Source organism: Cheilinus undulatus, linkage group 13 (assembly GCF_018320785.1).
Source record: "Cheilinus undulatus linkage group 13, ASM1832078v1, whole genome shotgun sequence".
Classification (NCBI taxonomy): Eukaryota; Metazoa; Chordata; class Actinopteri; order Labriformes; family Labridae; genus Cheilinus; species Cheilinus undulatus.
In genome coordinates, this window is record NC_054877.1 from 20,543,209 (window position 1) to 20,561,926 (window position 18,718).

The following is an 18,718-nucleotide window of genomic DNA, read 5'->3' on the forward strand; positions in this document are numbered from 1 at the left end:
GTAGCACATGCACACCTCTTCAAATGTATTGTTTCTCTGACTGGCTGGCCATGAATACAACAGACAGGACATTTTTCCACTATTTTATCTTATTTGCTCATATAAAAGGGACATGCAAAGACTGTTTACTGCTCCATTATGTAAAAATAAATAGTGTATGCTATGCAAACAGGTTTCTTGTCATGGCTTCTTTACAATCTTTGTCTCTAGCTAGACTATTAGGATTAAAACAGAAGCATTAGACTTAAAGAAATACAAAAACAGTAACTGTATACAAATGCAGTCATTATGCAATAAAAATAAGAGACTGAATTTGACTTGATGTTACTGTTTGATTGAAACTGCATACAGTAGAAATCTCTTTTGTACATCTAAAATCCATGTGGCAAACTATGACTGCACAAATAGCAATATTCATGTTCTGGATATTTTTTCTTTTTAATTCTAGGATCATATTCTTGTGGATAGAATAATGTGAGTGCTGCAAAGAGTCAAAAAAAAATGAATGAAAAAAGGGCGTGACAAAAATCAAGATCTCCAAGGATAAGAGGACAGAGGTCAACATTGCAAATCCACAAAGGACTGTCCATATTACCATATGTTCTTATCCACCCTTACAGACTTCTTCTATTGAATCTACATGGATAATTAAATGTAAAGGGGAAAATGTATATTTTGGATGTTTTAGGGTTTCTTCACACCCTGGCCAACAAAAATGAGAAGACTGTTAGTTTTAATGTGTATACATGTGGGTCTAACTGGTGCTTAAGCCATAGCAATTAGCTTAGCATAAGGCGAGAGGCAAGGAGCAACAGCCAACAAAGCGAAAAGCTAAAGGTCTACAAAAATTATTAAAATGTTGGGAAAATCGGTTATCTATAAAACATATAACCATGATGACTGGATTTCAGTGTAAGTAACCAGGTGCAGTTTCCTTCTGCTTGCTGATTTCTTATGCTATCTTTAGCTCACTGTCTCCTGCATGACTTAAAAGTCAAACTTAGTGTGGTCATTTCAAATACTAAAATCCATAAATTGCATCAGAATACAATAAAAATAAACCATAAAGTTTGCTTCATAAAGAATCTTTAGTGAATAAAAGGAAATCCTACAACAACCTCCCCCCTCATACATGTTCATCCTCGTCTTCTCTCCTGAGCAATAAGAGACTGAGAGCTCTGTGTGTCAACAGACTCAGAAGCTCTCAGCAAATCCAACTTCAATCTTCTCTGTCACATTCACTTCAGTCCTCCATGGAGCTTGAGGACAGAGCATCAGTCCTGGTGTCTCACGGCCCACTGCCCTTTCTCCTGGGTTTATATGGGAGCTTTAGTCCACTGAATTCATCTCCTCTATTGCTGCGGCGGGCTTGAGAGATTCCATAAGGCATTATCTGAGACAGGCAGCTGATTTATGCAGCCAAGAGCCTGGTTCGTGGTGCCATAGGACCAAATGAAATTTTCTAATATACAGGAGATCACCCTTAAACAAAGCATTGTACAATGTTTCAGTTGCAGTCTTTTATGAATGAGCAAGTCACTGCAAAAAGGTTGATGATGTTGAAACCTTACATGGAACTACAACGGTACTGGGTAAAATAAAAAAAGACTAAGAAAATGAGGTGAAATGATCTCAGACCTAAGGTAGACAGGCTCAAGATGGCCTTTTGTTCTTCTTTCCAAAATAAAAGGAGCATCTCTTGCACCACTGTACCCTCCTGTACACTGCTCTCAAGGTCTCTGAGGAGTTTTGAGCGCAGCAGAGAATCCAGGATATTAGAGAACTCTCAGAGTGGATAGTCGTGTGGTGTAAGAGCAGACAGGAGTGGATTTAACCTTGGCTTTAATAAGGCCTCTTGGGTGAGCGTGTAGAGTAGCCCACTGCCATGCAGCACTTTGCTTTTTCCAAAAGAGAAAGTGCAGAGGGGTTGTATCCCTCCTCAGTGGGAGATGACACAGGGACAAAGGAGGATTTTGAGTACAGAAGGGGAAAGATGAGATGATATGACAAAGAAGGACAGTGAAGGATCAATGTTTAAGACAAAAGAATCAACTTTCAAAAGCTAGTTGGATGTTTTCAATAATCTCTCTTCAATCAGTGATTGCTCAATAAGGAGCAAATGAGGTTATTTAAAGTGGATCTGAGGCTATTTCAGTTTGTACTATTCCTGTATCCATGCCTTTAAATAAACTGTGAAAAAAGGACATCTGTATTTCATCACAGCTGTCACAACATCAAAAACTCATTTGATAGCATCTGAAGCTCAGTGTCCTGACCTGTCTGCTCTTGCTTGTGTCCATGTGCAGGTGATGGGGTGTTGTGTTGATCCAGAAGTCCACTCAAACACACTTTGAACACCTGATGTGAGTGGATAATGGGTGGTCCACGTTGAACTCCCTGCTTTGCGTCTGCTCTGGGTCAGATCATTGCATAAACATTAGTGGCTGGCTGCAGAGAGCTGACAGCATGGTCATGTTTTTTGCACAAAGAAGCGGTGAAGCAGAGCCGGCTTCTGGTTGTAGTCTTTGATGATGCAACCACAGAGTGCAAATGAAGGTTAGCAAGAGACGCACAGAACAGAATTCAGTTCTCTCCTGTTTGATATGCAAAAGTGTCTTAATAGTGTTTTTGACAAATGTGTTGTGAGGGTTTGATCATGTTGCTAACACATTTTTCTTCTTCATTTTTCGCTTCATCCTCATGAGGGGGCTTTTTGTAATGTCCCTAGGAGCTTTTTATAAGATTTGATGACTGAATGCTGTTAACTTTCTTAAACTTGCAACTTCAAGATGAAGGGATTCTTCTACTTCTCTCAGCTTATGTCCTTGTGTTGTTGAAGAATATGCCATAAAGGGCTGCTTCAGTGCTTTTTCTCTTCACACTGGAGAAATGAAGGATACTCTGCCTTGTCTGTGCAAACCTGTTAATTTGGTTTTGCCTGGCTCCTTGGATGTGAATGCCTTGGTTTCAAATATCACAGCATGCTGGCTGATTTTATAGCACCCACCCATCCACCCCATCTCTTTAGCCTCTCTCCCTCATTCTCCATCTTCCTCACTATTGTGACTCTGAAGATATATTCCCCTATGATTATAAATAGATTCTAATTAGCTCCTTCAGCCATGGGCAATTGTTCGTCAAATAGGGACTACACTCAGAGTCTTTTATACATTAGAGCTTATGCCAAAGTCTGAAAAAAAGCAATAGATTCTTCTGGAAATGCAGGATTCATTTTCCTATATCAGTTCAAATAATTCTGCAGTGCAGTCAATTTCCTGCATAGGTCAAAAGGTCTTTGAAAGGTTAACCCAACCTTATAACTCAGTGTTACACAGAACAAGAATGTGATACTGTCACAACACTCAGAAACAATAAAAATGAAGAGTGGCTGTTGGGGTTTTTTAGATGTTTTGCTCCTATATTTACCAAGCAGTGAAATTGTTCTTTGAAAATACTTTTTTATGAAATTTTTTGGCCAATAAAGACATTAAGTTTATGGAATATTGGTTGCAATGTTCAAACCTTAAAGGCCTGATTTTTCTGCAGTTTCTTTGAAGAAAGTGCAAAGAATATGATATGTTTCAAGGCTTTCTTGGCAATGAATTTGTTGGGAGTATCTTACTATTGCAAAAATAGTCAAGAGTACTGTGTGTTCTTCCTAATCCTACCAGCAAAGGCCCTGGTTTACCATAGTTCTTACAAAAAAGTAGAGAAGAGTTTCTGCCTGATGGGAAGTTTGGAATGCGGCCTTTGGTTGGTCATCAGACTTAACCCAAGGCATAATAGGATGGATGGCTGGAAGGCTAGCAGTTTTTAACACTGAAAAATGGATAAATAATCTCAAAAAGACCTCAAGTACTGGATTTTTTACCATGGCTCCCATGTCTGAGCCTTAGAAAAAAAGAAAGTTCAAGTGGAGTGAGAGATCTTTCAATAGGTTCTTTTCAGATGACATCACACAGCAGCAGGGAACAACCCCTTGGGGGGTAATAAATGATTTCTGCAGAGAAACGCCACCAAAAAGGCCATGTATTGAGCTGTTTATAACTTGCCAAGCATTTTAAGTGTAAAATTATAAACATTCTTAACTCTTAAGCTACTTTGGTGTCCCGAAAGTAGTGAAATATTTAGGCAAAAACAAAAACTTTAAAAATCTCATGCAGCAGTCAGGAATTAAAAAGTCTCAGTCTAAAGCCTGGATGAGTGATTGGTCTGCTTCTACAAAGTGGACCGGTTTAGCTCTGTCCAGTTCTGTCATGGTTTAGCAGTGAACTTTGGTCTTACCTGTGTTTTCTCAGCTGATGTCCATCTGACCAACCTCCAGCCTTTCTCAGTGTGACAGGAAATCCATCTTTTTAGAGATCCAGATCACCTGTCTCACCTCAGCAGTGCTAGCTTTTGGCTCCCAAACAACTCTTAATTTGGTCCGACCAGTCTGGCTTTTTAAATGTACATTCAATAATGACCAAGGATGAAGGAAAGAAACTCTAAAAGGAGCTAGCTACTGCAGCTAATATAAAAGAGTTGTTTTGTAGCACATCTTCATTCCTGAACAACTCATCATCTCTCGGTTGCTTAGCCCGCAAGGATTATTTGGTTGATAGTCTATCACATTTCAATTGAGGGGCCGTCCACAGAGACGAGTTTAGGGGTATCCGCTAAAGTATTTTATCAAATTGCTGATTATCCACACAAACCGGCGTTTTGGGGGCCTGAAAATGCTACATTTAAAACTGGGTCCCAAACGCATCTTTCCTGAAACGATTACATCATAGCCCACCTGACCTGTGTGCGCAAGCCCAGCCTGTCCACTAGGGCTGAACGATTTGAGAAAAAAAATCTAATTGTGATTTTTTTCCCCTAATATTGCAATTTAATACGCAATTATTTTTAGGTTCCTCATCGTATGTATTATTCAACAAACATAAGCAGTAAAAAATTCTAGATTATAACCAACACAATATTAGATCAATCAAACTTGGGATGACAGATTGGAAAAAAAATATTTAATTGGGATTTTGGCTCATATAGCAAATTTGATATCGACTGCTACACTGAAGGGATAATACTTTTTTATGTTATTCTCATTTTGATTAAGAAAATCATATACACAAACAGGAAAAGTAGGATTTTAGTAAACTATTCTGAATAAAAGACACTTGTATGTATGCATAATGTGTAGAGCATGAAATCTCTGCTGCAAAAAAAAAATGTATCAAATTGGTATTTTGACACATTTCAGGTTAAAAAAATACATTGTGATTTAATTTAATTTGCAATTAACTGCCCAGAGGTACTGTCCACAACAATAATAATGGCTGATTACATGACTGTGTTTGTGTCTTCTGCTCCTCTACTACCACCATGAGCATCAAATGGTCATGGAGAAGATGGCACGTTATTAGATCCATTGCGGAGTGCTACTAGAAGGGCAGCCCAGAGAAAGTTTTGGTTAAGAGAAAAGTTTGGGTGCACTTGCTTCACAGTCTTCTTCTCTGTTTCTGGTGCATTTCTGTGGTAGCGTTACAGTGCCGCTTACATGCCTAACATATAAACTACGGCTTCTTCAGTCGTTTGAATGGTTTCATGCTTATGTGAAATTTCTTGAGACAATGCTGTGTTAATGTAAAACTATTCAAACCCAAACAGAAGCATATCGTTTTCGTCTCCGTGTGGACAAAGCCTAAAAGCAGCTTTGTCTCAATACAAGGATTTTTTTAATATGTTTAAAGGGCTGAGTCAGCCTCTTAGATCAGTACGAGACTCCTAAAGACCCTTGTCTCCCTTCATTTGACTAGAAAACCTAGACACTAGGAGGTCTGCAGGATTGAGTATGGGATTTTTCTGTGATATTATTGGCCTCCATGCCATGTAAATCAGTTAAACTGGTTAAAATCACTTTTTTCGTAAAGTGTGGGGGTTGTATTCAATGTATGTAGAAATTCACAATCTCTCCTCTGTTCCCACTGATTTCTACTGCCTAACCCCCAACGGATGTTCACAAATTTGCAAAGAACCTATACTGGGGGCTTGTGAGAAAGTTGTAGCTTTCTACTGAGCGGCAAAGACATAAAATATGTCTCTAATATGGAGCCTTCCCGACAACAGCCAGGACTTGGCTGATCTGTTAAACATGCAGAAACTTGAGATGAACGGCAAACACTTGACCTGGTACGCTAGATGGATGTTTGGATGTTTCACACATCCATCTAAACCACTCATACACAGCAATTGGGAAAGGGCAGAGCCTTTAAAATAAAAACTCTGCGGGTGATTGGGTGAGCGTTCTGTCACATCTTTACAGGCCAATCAGAGCAACAAAACACGTGTCGTAGCCACTACCAAGCTGCACCCCTACTGAAGGAGTAAACTCCATATAGAACTGCATAACACGAGTCATGGCAACTGTAGACATGTCAGTACATGACTATTGTCATTTTTGAAAAGAAAATAACTCAACACTGTTCTTTTTTCTTCTTTCAACAAAGAAATATCGTCCAATTCTGATAAAACTGGCACTTTAGAAGCATCCACGCTAATGTCTTCCGCCATAATTACACCGGCCTCTTTTCACTGCTTGCTTCCATCATGACTCCACCACACCTGACAGTACTGCCACTCGTCACTGATTGGTCCTGTCACTTTCTAACCGGGCCCAAATGGTTCAGATGGGAGCTTTGCAAGATGGATCTGCCAGTGAGAAACACGGAAACAGGCGTATCCATCTGGTTTGCAAGGTTAGCAAACACTACAACGCTAGGCAAACTGCACAGTGATTTGATGATTGAATTTACCTTAAAATCTGAAAAATAAATCACCCTGACATATAAGCTTCACTTTGGTTAGGAGTCTCTCAAAGGGAAAAAATGTTCAAACTTTCTTCATGCATGACAATTTCCATTTTGTTCAGCAAAGTCCACAACCTGCACAACCCGTCTGTACAGCTATGTTGCTCTTTCAACACTGTCAGTTTTTGCTGCAAGGACTTTGCTCATCCACTAGCAACAGTACAGTAGTTGAGCTCTCAGCCTCAGTGATTGTTGTAAGATAGAGTCACAGCTGACTGCCCTCCTCTGCCTGTCACTTTTTGTCTTTAGATGAAGAGTATTTTCAGTCAAATCAGCACTCCACAAGCTTTATCTACTTAACAATATACTCCCTGATTTCTCTAAATGTAGGGTTATAACCTAACGAGGGAGAAAAGAGGTTACAAAAAGAACAAAACTCTGTCTGACTGTTGTGTGCCATTACATATTCTGGCACGTTCTGAGCACTGAAGTGGCAGCTGGGGTGAATTTTCAATCATCATAGGTCTTGCACAGTGTCAAATGGTGGCAGCTTCACGCACTTGTGATAATGACGTCACATATCGCAGCACTATATCCTGGTATATAAGGCTATGCTAACACTGCAGGCCTTAACACTCAATTCTTATCTTTTCTCAGATCTTATTATTTTGTTTGGCTGTTTAAACTGAGTCGAATCAGATACGCATCTGATTTAGAACCACTTATGAAAGTGGCCTGAGTCTGATTTGAAAAGATCAGATTCGATGTGTCTTGTGCTGTTCAGACTGTCAGAAAAAATCAGGTATGAGTTGCATATAAGCAAATAAAATAAAATAAAATAAAATCTAAGATGGGTCACTTTTAACTGCAATGTGAATGTAGCCTAAGTTACCCCAGTATATGAGCAGCAGCCAACTTTTTAGATTAAAAAATAGGTATTAAAATTGTGATTTATGCACCTGATTTTAGTGGTGAATTTTTTTCATTTCCATTATTTTTTTTTTCATAACTCAACTGATTAAAAAGTACTATGGGACTTTTAAATCTCTTCAAGGTAGAGTATAATATCAAAGCACATCTGATAAACTTCCTGACTTCCCTCAAACCTGAAACTTTCATTTCCCGCTTCTTTCCACTTAATCAAAGCTTGTCAAGACCAATCACTTGATTATGAGATATGGCTAAAAGAAGAAGCGGACTTTTTTTCTCCTTTTGTCTCTCTCAAATCCACTTTTCTAATTCAGCCTGTTTAATGTACCCAACCCAAACAAAGCCCTTTTTGAAGTTTTATACTTATAAAGTTCTTTAATTAGACCCTAATAAGAAAAACTCTATTTAAAGGTAAGTAACAGGCATCGCACATTGCATTTTAACTCCCAGTTGTCAAAAAGGATTATGATGCAAATGTGTTCCTGAAATATTTAAACATTATATCTCTTTGAAATTAAAGATTAAAACAGATTCCCTGTCCCAAAGTCTTTTGAAGTTTGTGTATTCTCTGTGGTATTTAGTACTCACACTGAGTCTAATTTCTTACAACATGCTAAGTATAAAATGTGTTCTGCATGTGACTATAGAAAATAATTATCTGGCTGTGCGGTGAATTAATATGAGCTGAATTCAACATAACCTGCTCTTCTGCTAACAAAGAGCCCATTCAGCATCTGGTTTCATATTTCTGGTCTGCTCTGTTGTATTTATATGATCCATGAGCTCACCTGGCCGCTGTCTGTTCTGTTTTCCTGCAAATGTCTACAGCAGCTGTCTTTGCTGAGCAGCACCAGTGCTTTGCAACTAAAGGCCTCCTGTAAGATAAACAGAGAAACTTTAGAGGAAGATGACTGTCAGTCTGATACTCTGATGTTATACACATTCTTGTTTTTGTTGCTGGAGAAAAATAATGATGTGATGTTTATCCAAAAATTGAATCCTGAATATGCAGGGTTTACATTTCTTTTCAATGCTTGAAGACTGCACCACAAAACAATGTCTGAGAGTGTCTGTGATGATCAGTAATTTATATAGGAGGAGGGATAAGGAAAAACAACCACCAACATAAACAGAATGCAATTATTTGATAGGGATAGAAAAGCAGACCCCATACATTTTAAAACTTAACACTCTATGTAGGTGTTAAGTTTGCATGGCTAGCAAAGTGTAGGCCAGTAGCCTTTAATAAGCCAGTTTTATACCCCAGTCACAGTGACTGTGTTCTCTTGAAAATGAGTCCTCAATGCTGATAGCCAGAGGGCATCAATTAAGTTCAACAACCAGAAAAGAGCTCCTTGAGCATTTACCCACTCAGCATGTAATTATGTTTTATTTTGCTGAAATCTCTTATTGTCTAAAAACACACTTGTCATTTCATTATTGTATAAACTTACATAATGAATATGTCATGGAGATTTATTTAAGCTTTTAGATACAGGGACAATTTCATACAGATGTGAATGTCAGTAAATTGTATTCACATTGGTTGAACTTCAACTATATCCTTGTACATCATCTCCCTGGTTTTATTTCAGGCCAGTTGGCTATGTAAGCATGAGATTTTTAATAGGACATCTCACCTCATCTCTAACAGAGAAATGGGAGTACTGTACTTGTGGATAAGATGTCTCTAGCGTGGTAATAACATACAGGGTCACTGTTAAAATTACATAACCAAATACAAACAAAATAATAATGGTAACTAACTATTCTATTAATTAATTAAAAAAAAGGACAGGGATCTCTGGCCTGAACCGTCAGCCAGACCTCAATTCTCACACTGAATTGTAAAGCAAGCAATATGATATCATTACTTTCTCCAGTATTGTATAAAATAGAGCCATGCTGCCCTCTGTCTGCAATATTCAAAGAGTGTTTTTCTTAAAATTGATAATGATAAACACAGCTGTTTAACTTTTAATGGTATAAGATAATGTTATATTTATGTAATGCAATACAATCCCCATGTTTATATATCTTTTCCTTTGACTAAAAGACTTTAATTAAACACTATTAGGCCATTAAGGACAGATTCAAATTCTATTAACCAGCCAGTACACAGCAGGATTCTCTTGAAAGACATAAAATGTCCTTTCATATTATAGTTTAATATATATAGTAAAAAATATTTAAAAGGTCATGGGCTATTTGGCTATACAGTCCACAGAATAAAATGCATGGCAGCATGTCTTGTGTGTTGTTTGTGTGCAGCTGTATTTGGCACTTTAAGCCCGAAACAATTTTTCTTCAGGACAATAAGGTCTATGTTATCTTTTCTCAACAAAATTAGTCATGACCTCGCTAACTTACTTTTTCTTTGTCATTACTGATTGTGACGTTGAACAGAAGAGTCCTTTTACTGAGGACTAAATCCACTCAAAAAATGTATTTTCTCTCTGTTATGTGCCCAAAAGAGTCTGAAATGATTAATATTGACTTGTATGTAAGCAAACTAATGAAATGTAAGCACTTCTGAAAATCTGACCTTCACCTTCGGAAACAAATTTTTGTTACATTAAAAAAAAAAAAAAACGTCTAAAATGTTGCAAAAACTGATACAAGCCTATAACAAGTAGTAAAGTGGAGTCACTATGAGAAAGAGTGAGTTTACATTTTGTCAAAGTTTTAATGATAAACATGGTAGAGTTTAAGATTTGTTTTTTTTACTGGTACAGTGGTTGTTAGCTTGCGTGTCCAACAAGCTAACAGAAAAAATTAACAGCAATTGCACTTACCATTCTGTTTTGTGTCAAGGTCATGATTTTGGTGCTCAACAGACCCTATACTTTACTCTGAACGATGTTAATAAAAATATTTTTAAGCAAAGTCAAGCCTTTTCATTTACTTCTGTAAGTTGCTAGCTTCCTTCACTCTTTTGGCTTTCCACAGTATTTCGCCATAGTTTAGGGGGCGTGGCCAACATCAGAAATGCACTGCGGAAAAACAGTGATGGTATGCTGCGTTCCATGCAACCCGTAACTCGTGTTTTTCCCACCTGTAACTCGTGAAAGTGCACTGGAACGGCAGTCGAACTCGTAAATTCCCACCAGTGAACTCGTACCAGATCGATGTACTCCGAGTTACGACTTGTGACGTCACATCACTGCCTAAACAATATGGCAGCGTTTCAAAATAACGACAAATACCGTAAAATATAAAGTATAAGCTTCTGTTACCTTATGCGCCGTTTCCCCTCCTCCGTTTCACTCAAATGAGCAAGTTGCAGGCTCCTTTGGTGATTGAAATGATTAAGCATAAGTCTTATAATGTCTGCCATGTTGATTTGTTTACATACCAGAATTCCTTGCGCTCAAACCGAAGTCGTAATTTGCCTGGAACGCTTTCAGGTCGGAACTCGGAGATTTCAACTGGGAAATTTCCGAGTTACGGGTTGCCTGGAACGCAGCAGCTACTTTTAGGGGGCGTTTTTAAGCTTTCTTTATTCCACACTCAGTATCCTAGCAGAGTTTTAACCTTTTTTAACATTTATGTTTATATTCCCCTCCAAAACTTTGTTTGAATTCAAGGTGTGGCTTTTACAGTTATGAATAGGTAAAGAGTGCAAAAAAGAAAAAAAACAAACTTTCAAGGGGCGTTTAAACTTTCCACACTCATCGTGGTAGAGAAGGGTGGCTGTTGCACTTATGATAAGTTATGGGGTGCAAAAAACAGACCTAGCATTGCTGAATAAAACAAACACAACATAATAACAGTGCCAGAAAATAAACACAACCATTAAACTGTCAGAGGCCTATTCAGGAAACAAGACATAAGCTTATCTTTTAAGTTTGTGAACGACATGGGTGGAAAGTAACTATAATTACATTTATTCAAGTTACTGTAATTGAGCAGCTTTTTTTGTGCACTTGTACTTTTTTTAGTTACTTTTCAAAATCACTACTTTTACCTTTACTTAAGTGCATTTTGAGGGAAGTATTGTAGCCTACATCACTACATTTTAAAAAGCATCAAGTACTGAATTTCAAAAAATAACACTAAAAGCCAAAGTATAATACTAGTAGTACTTGAGTATAATAGTCTAGTACGTTTTTCACCTCTGGTTAACTATTCATAAAGATAAAAAACACAGTGACTTATCCAGCATCACATCCTCCTTTAAAATGTCAACCTTCATCATCAATTTAACAAGGGTATATACATAGGCAAACTTTTTCATTTTATGTCATACTTAAAACTGTTCAAAATATTTGGGGCAGAAGTGTGGCCTTTCAACAGATATGTAAAATTGAAGCAGATCTAGTCAAATAGTGAACTTGAAGATCCAGTTTAAAACATTCAATGATTAATGACACAGTCTAGGTATTTTGTTTTTCACCTTAAAGTGAGGTATAGAGCCACTGTTGTAATTTCAGACTTAAGACTAGGTCAGTAGGTCTACCACCTTTGCACATGTTAGTATTAGGCCCACAGGAGCAACACAGACACCACACCAAAACAGCAGCTTCATTTGTTTCAGGGTAATTAGGTCAATGGTGGTTAGTGGTGTAAACATACACCAGCTTAGTGGTCGTAACTTAGACAGTGACACCTGCACAGATGTCACACACTTTCTGACCTCAGACAACACTGCTGACCTGAAAATAAACCTGTGAAACCAAATGGCTTGCACTCTTTTAACTGATCAGTTTGACGACAATAATTGAACCACATTCATTCATATATTTTACACTCTTGTAGATCTTGCTTTAATGGAGCAATAATGCTGATGGAGTCTGTAATGAATAAGATTTGAAACCCAATACATGCCATAAGACAGGGTTTTTCATTAGAATTTAAAAATACTTTTCAAATTTTTTTTTTTTTTTTTTTTTTGCTGTGTTTATTCCTATTTTTTAAGTTATCTTAGTTGTGTTTAATACTTTTTTTTTTGTTCAAAACCATGACATTCAAGGATCCTGGGTTTCTTGTGTTGCTTACTAACGTCGAAACCTCGTCAAAACATGTCTTTTTTTGCTGTGTGTGGAATACAAATGGTTAACAGATGGGTTAACTTAATGACCAACAGAGCGTGTCAAGCAAGCATACATTTAGTGTAACTGTGCTGTTTAACCATTTAATGCAAATAATGTTCAATACAGAAGGTCAGACACATATATAAAGTCACACAGGCTATGAGTACAAAAGTTAAAAAAGGAAAAGTAATATCAATGATGATTATTAATGCTACAGCATAAATTTTAAGCCCTTTTGATAAAAAGTGAACACTCATTGCCTTTGGAAATTGCATTTACTCTATGTTTTCATATTCCTGTGATTAATAATACAAACTTTGAACAACTGTAAACAAACACTTTGTTTGTCTTGCGTTGTGTGAGCCACTAGAGGGCGCTCATATCCTAGGAAAGAGGTGTAAATATACCATTGAAAGGAAAAGAGCTGTTTAATTCCTGTGAATTTTCTAGGGCTTTAGTCGAAGAAATTCGGTAAGTCCTGGTAAAAAGCGCCCTAAATGAAACATGTACGTCAGTACGTGCTTAGTACCCAGTGGCTCTGTTACATGTTATGTGTAGCTGCTGGAAGCCGACCCCTGGGGGCTTTTCCGAAATTTAACCCTTGCATGTACAGTATGTCTGCCAATTTGCAGGCTTCCTTCTACCAAAAATCCAGTGAAATGCCCTTTTCCGTGTACGTACATGCGTTCAAGGATATAAATTTAAGAGAGCAGAGAAGGGGGTTGTCGTGGGGTTTGTGGCGATGCTTACAGCCGTAGCTGGTCTATGTGTACGGATGCTCTCTAGACTAGCACCGAACCACCACGACGCTTGCGTATTAAACTTAATCCATCTTTGCCCCCTCCCTTCTCTAGAGAAGGCTGCTGATGACTGCTGGTGTCAGTACAGCTGCTGCTGGCGAAGATTTGCACAAGCCAGAGCACCGTCGTTGACAATCCCATTCCTAGCCGGCACTAATCCAGGCTCCATCTTTTCTGACCCTCCCAGACCATTATTTTATTTACTAAATGCCCATATCCCTCCGCCGGGTCAGAGAGTATTTTGAAGAAATTGGCAAATGCTTACTGGGATATTTTTACCACTTATTCTTGGCGACATAATAAAACATGTTCCCCGCTCAGGAAACGTCGCTTTTTTGAAGGGCCGCATCAATTTGTAAATGTATATGTGACGTATTTGTGGTAGGGGGATGTGGGTCTAGATCATGAGGAGCCTAGAGGGGCTGTGCTTCGGTGCCACTTATCATTAGATATGGCCACCGTTATAGAGTACACCGAAGCGTCATCTTCAACTTAATTTAGTGGTATTTCATAGTATTTTTGCGACTTGGCCACTCAGTCAAACGGGGTGTTATTTTTGCGAGCTAATGTGCGTATTTACATGTCGTTGGAGGCGGTTGTTGCTGCGTGGCAGGCTGGCTGCGAGAGTCTCCTAACTGGCCGTTTGGCCCCGCAGCTTGTCGATGCTGAAGAAAATAGAACCAGTTGCCAACCAAGCGGTCGGCACCCAACATTCTTATTTCGCGTTGCTGATTATTCGTTGAGGATTCACATTTGAAGATTCATTTACGGAGTCTTGGCTTTTGCAACCACTTGGACTTTAGCTTTGACTTGATCGTACGTTAATGTTAAAATTGTTGGCCGTAGACTTGGGTGGCTAACACCAAGTAGCTATATAAGCCGAACTCGTGCGACGACAGCTGTCATTGGAGAAAGGAAAGTGATCCCCCCAAATGCGTGTGCCATTGAAGCGGGTTTCTGTTGGATTTACATCATCTGCATTTCCATCAAATGGGCAAGATATGGAATAACATCACGACGTTGGAATACAATGATATGCATGATGCAATTTTGAGAATTGCGGTGTTGCTTCATTGGAGAGAGGCTAGCTAGCTCCATTAGCTTGCTAGCTAGCTGGGTGATAAAAGTGCGACGTTTCATCCTCCAGTTTTTTGGACATGAAGAGGATAATTCGCTATTCATAGGGCTGGAAGGTAAGCGACAGTAAATGTTACATTGTTTCAATGGAATGAGTATTTACTTGGCATTTGCCTGGTGAAGTAAAGCTTATCCAACATTATCCACCTCCAGTCTGATGTTGGGGGTTTGTCGCCGCCTTGGCTCTCATGACTCAGACTATTCAACGGAGCGGTGCATTCAGTAGATTGGCTCATAGGTGCTGTACAATCAGAAATACAAGGGCTGTCTTATATTTAAAGTCTAACACAAAATAAACGATCAACGGTTCTATCCGACTACCATCAGTTTGTAAATGAAAGCAGAAATGAAAGCCTACGTTATTGTATAACCTATCATTTTCACTTTTGTGTAGCATTGTAGTTCTCTAGAACTGTTTCGTTTCATTGAATAGACCGAGCCTTTGTGTGTTGGGCACAGATGCTCATCATTGCCTACTACCCAGTTATAAGCTGGCTAACGGTTATTATTGTCAAGGTTGTACCCTAAGCTTTTAATAATGCTCCAGACCTGATACATTGACTCAAAGACAACAATAGGCTAGAACATAAATGCTTGATGTTTCTGACGTAGGCGATAGTTACAAGCTAGTACGATGAGTTGGGGAACTAACTACAATCAGAGGTAACCTGTTTGCTATCTGACCCTCTTTCAAAGTTGTCCCCCTGGCGATTATCTCACAAAGCCAAATATGATAAGTTTTTGACACCTTAATAAGAAAGGTATTTAAATTCTGTGACATATTGACGATGTCAATGCTACTTTTGTCTGTGATCGTCAAGGAAAGGCGACAGAGTTCAACACAACAGGCTAGCTATTGCTAGCTGTATGCAATTGCTTTGTGCCCAAGCTTGAGTTAACAAAAGCTAACGCTAGCATGTATCCAGTCGTGGATGTGGTGGTCGTGACTGCCTTAGGTAGTTGGAGTGTTAACCTCAGATGCCCCAACATACTATTCCCATCTCTTTTAGTTGCGCTTTACCAGGCTAGAAATCTTCAAAACCCCTTATGCAACAGAGTAAAATCATATCAGCTCTTACAGTGTTAAAGGAAACATGGAAGCCACATGTGTCTTAGAAGGTCAGATAATAGTTTTGAATACCTGTACTGCTTGCAAAAGCACTGTAATGGCTACCAATTCTTGTCGAGTTTGGTATTGTTGGATCACCATCTGTCCACAGAGCCTGGAGGCTGATGGAGGCTAGTATAGATATAAGAGAAATAGAGAATAGCTACATGGCAGAAGCAGAGCATGGTGTCAATTCTACAATATCTACCAACACAAATTAAGAACTCTTTGTTTAATAATACAGAATGACTCTTTGATTTTCAAAATAATTGAGGCAGGAATATTAAATAATAAATATTACCAGTAAGAGTACATTTGTGTGGTATAAGGAATCACTACAGCTTTGACTGAACACTGAACAACTGGAGAAAATAATTTTATGGGCAAATCAGGTCTACCGTGGTTTCTAAACATTTTACTGCTATGTTGGAACTGAAAGCAAGCAAAGTTGACTAATGAGTCATCCTAAAGATTAGTCATAATGTAGTCTGATGTAATTGCATTTCGCTAGAGAAAAACAAACCAACAAGTGGCCAGTATGAGCTTTCTACAGAGAAGCCATCAAAATGATTTGCAGTAGGTGAAAATACAGTAGAGCTGCTTTGCAACTACACTTAACTCTAGAGGGTCATGGGGTGGTTATTTGTGAGGTAAAAAGCAATGGATACGTTGATCTTCTCAAGTAGCTGGATTGTCTTTTATGAACTTGTTACAGGAAACAAATCAACTGCACCTCTCTTTAATTTAACTTTGACTGGCTTGATAGTTTCAGATTTGAGAATTTTTTTTCACATCCCAGCTCTTTTCTTGGGTTGATTATTATGTTATCACACTGCATCCCTCTCTGGTCACAGATCATCCATCCATTATCTATACGGCTTATCCTGTGTGGGGTCGTTGGGGGGCTGGAACTGATCCTAGCTGTCGCTGGGCAAGAGGTGGGATTCATCCTCGACCAGTCAGCCACAGCGCTGACACACAGAGACAGTCATCCTCACACCCACAACTATAGACTATTTAGAAACACCAATTAACTTATCAAGCATGTCTTTGGATTCTAGGAGAAAGCTATCTGCCAAGAACACACACATGCGCTGAGTTTGCATGTTCATGCAAACTCCCCACAGAAAGGCCCTGCCTGGCAGGGATTTGAACCAGGATCTCTGTTGCTGTGCTAACCTCGGCAAGACCATGCAGCCTCAGAAAACTCAGCCATAAAATTGTTGGAAAAATTACAATTCATATAGCACACATATTATCCAATGTATCTCTTTTTGGTAGTTTTGCAAGGTATTTCCCTCTTCTTATACCATGATCACAATGGTTTGAGACTTCAGAATGAAACCATAATAAAATCACTGAAACAGCAGCCAAGACATGAAGTACCTATTGAATTGTTTTATCTTGCATTCAGTTCCAGTTATCTGTTTAGATGTAAAGCAGGCACAGACCAATATTGGCATCTCATTGAATACTCTGACAGCATGAAGAATGTAAATCCATCAGTCTCCTGGCTGTTAGATTAGTTTATCTTTCCAGATTAATATCTGGCCATTAGCTTGAATATTACTCAGATGAATAAAGCAGCCACTTGCTAACTAATTCTTTGTCTTGTCTTGTCCTTGTCCATTTAGGGATAACAGCTCAGCTACCAGCATCACTGTCTAAACCAGATTTGTGTAGTGAAAGTTAAACCTTGAATCATGGAGAAGTTAAGCCTATATGATCAACAAAACACCTGCTGGGCGCCATCATTTCCTGCTACACACTGAAAGTTTTACTGCACTGCCTTGTTTAGAAGACTGTTAACGTGTGCAGGTAAACACCCTCTGAGGAGTTTGGGAAAAAAAAAGAAAAATCCTGAAACCTCTGCAATCCTCACATCTTCACTCAGTTAAATGTTATCGTGTGTTCTACTTGCATTGGTAAGCTCCTCAAAATTGTATAGCATGAAAGTAATCCGTAGGAAATGGCCAATGACCAGCATTAGATTTGGTCTAATAGCTGAGTACACCACCAGTGGCGGATTAAAATAAAACCCAATATTAACCATAAGATGCACATTTTTAGAAGCTTGATACTGTTTGAATGTGGTTTCCACTCTGACAAAAACTACAACAAATACTTAAAGCAAACATATAGGTTGGGAAGGTGATTTTTCTGTATGGCTAACAGGTTGGCACCAGAATTTACCATGACAGATTATTACTCTCAAACCTATCGTCAAAAGTTGGCGTTGTTTTCCCTTTTCTTCTGCTTTCCTGATATGTTACTTAAAAGTTAAGAGCAAGTTGACCTCTAAAGATGTGCTAAAGTTGCTCAGGGTAAAATCCATTGTGTTCAAATCTCTAATGTCAGACCCAGTAGCTAACGCAACCTGGGATTTGCTGTCTAACCCTTTTCAAAAACAGCATTTCATCCAGGAATAACTTTTCAAGCATGGGGCACAGGGCTGCAGGGTAAACAACAATTTCATTGTCATGACTAACTAAACACTTACAGTTAACACAAAAGCGTTGTTTTTTTGTTTTTGTTTTTGTTTTTTTGATCCCGATAGTGGTATAGTCCTCCAAAACAATCTGGTGTGCATTATTGAGTATCAGCGGATACAACAGTCAAGGCACTGATGTAATTCGATGATTAATAAGTACCCTAAAAATCAACAGGTTTAAGATAAATTAATGATGAAAAACGGCCATTTGGGAAGAGTAAAATGTGTACCAGGGATAGAAAATCTTTTCTAACAAAATGTGTGTGTAATTTTTTATTCACTCATGTGTACGCAATACTCTTTATAGAAACATTATATTGAATTGAAAAATGGTATTGGGCCATCCTTAAAAAAGGGCTGCCTGAAAATCTGTGAAAATTTTTTTTTTTTTTTTTTTTTTTTATAAATTGCCATGCCTCTTCAGCCCGCGG

At 38.5% G+C, this 18,718-nt stretch overlaps 1 protein-coding gene across 6 annotated transcripts in view; it reads left to right on the forward strand.

The window, feature by feature from the left end:
• Positions 1 to 14,015: 14,015 nt before the first annotated feature.
• The window catches only part of kmt2cb (lysine (K)-specific methyltransferase 2Cb), a 105,703-nt gene continuing 101,000 nt past the window's right edge, over positions 14,016 to 18,718 (forward strand). For 4 of the 6 annotated variants that reach the window (XM_041803226.1, XM_041803231.1, XM_041803230.1 and 1 more), the window contains exon 1: positions 14,016 to 14,744. The gene's annotated coding sequence lies outside the window, so the exon portion shown is untranslated. Of the gene's footprint in view, positions 14,745 to 16,650; positions 16,735 to 17,430; positions 17,615 to 18,718 lie in introns of all 6 variants that reach the window. The other 2 variants (XM_041803228.1, XM_041803229.1) reach the window with 2 other exon arrangements.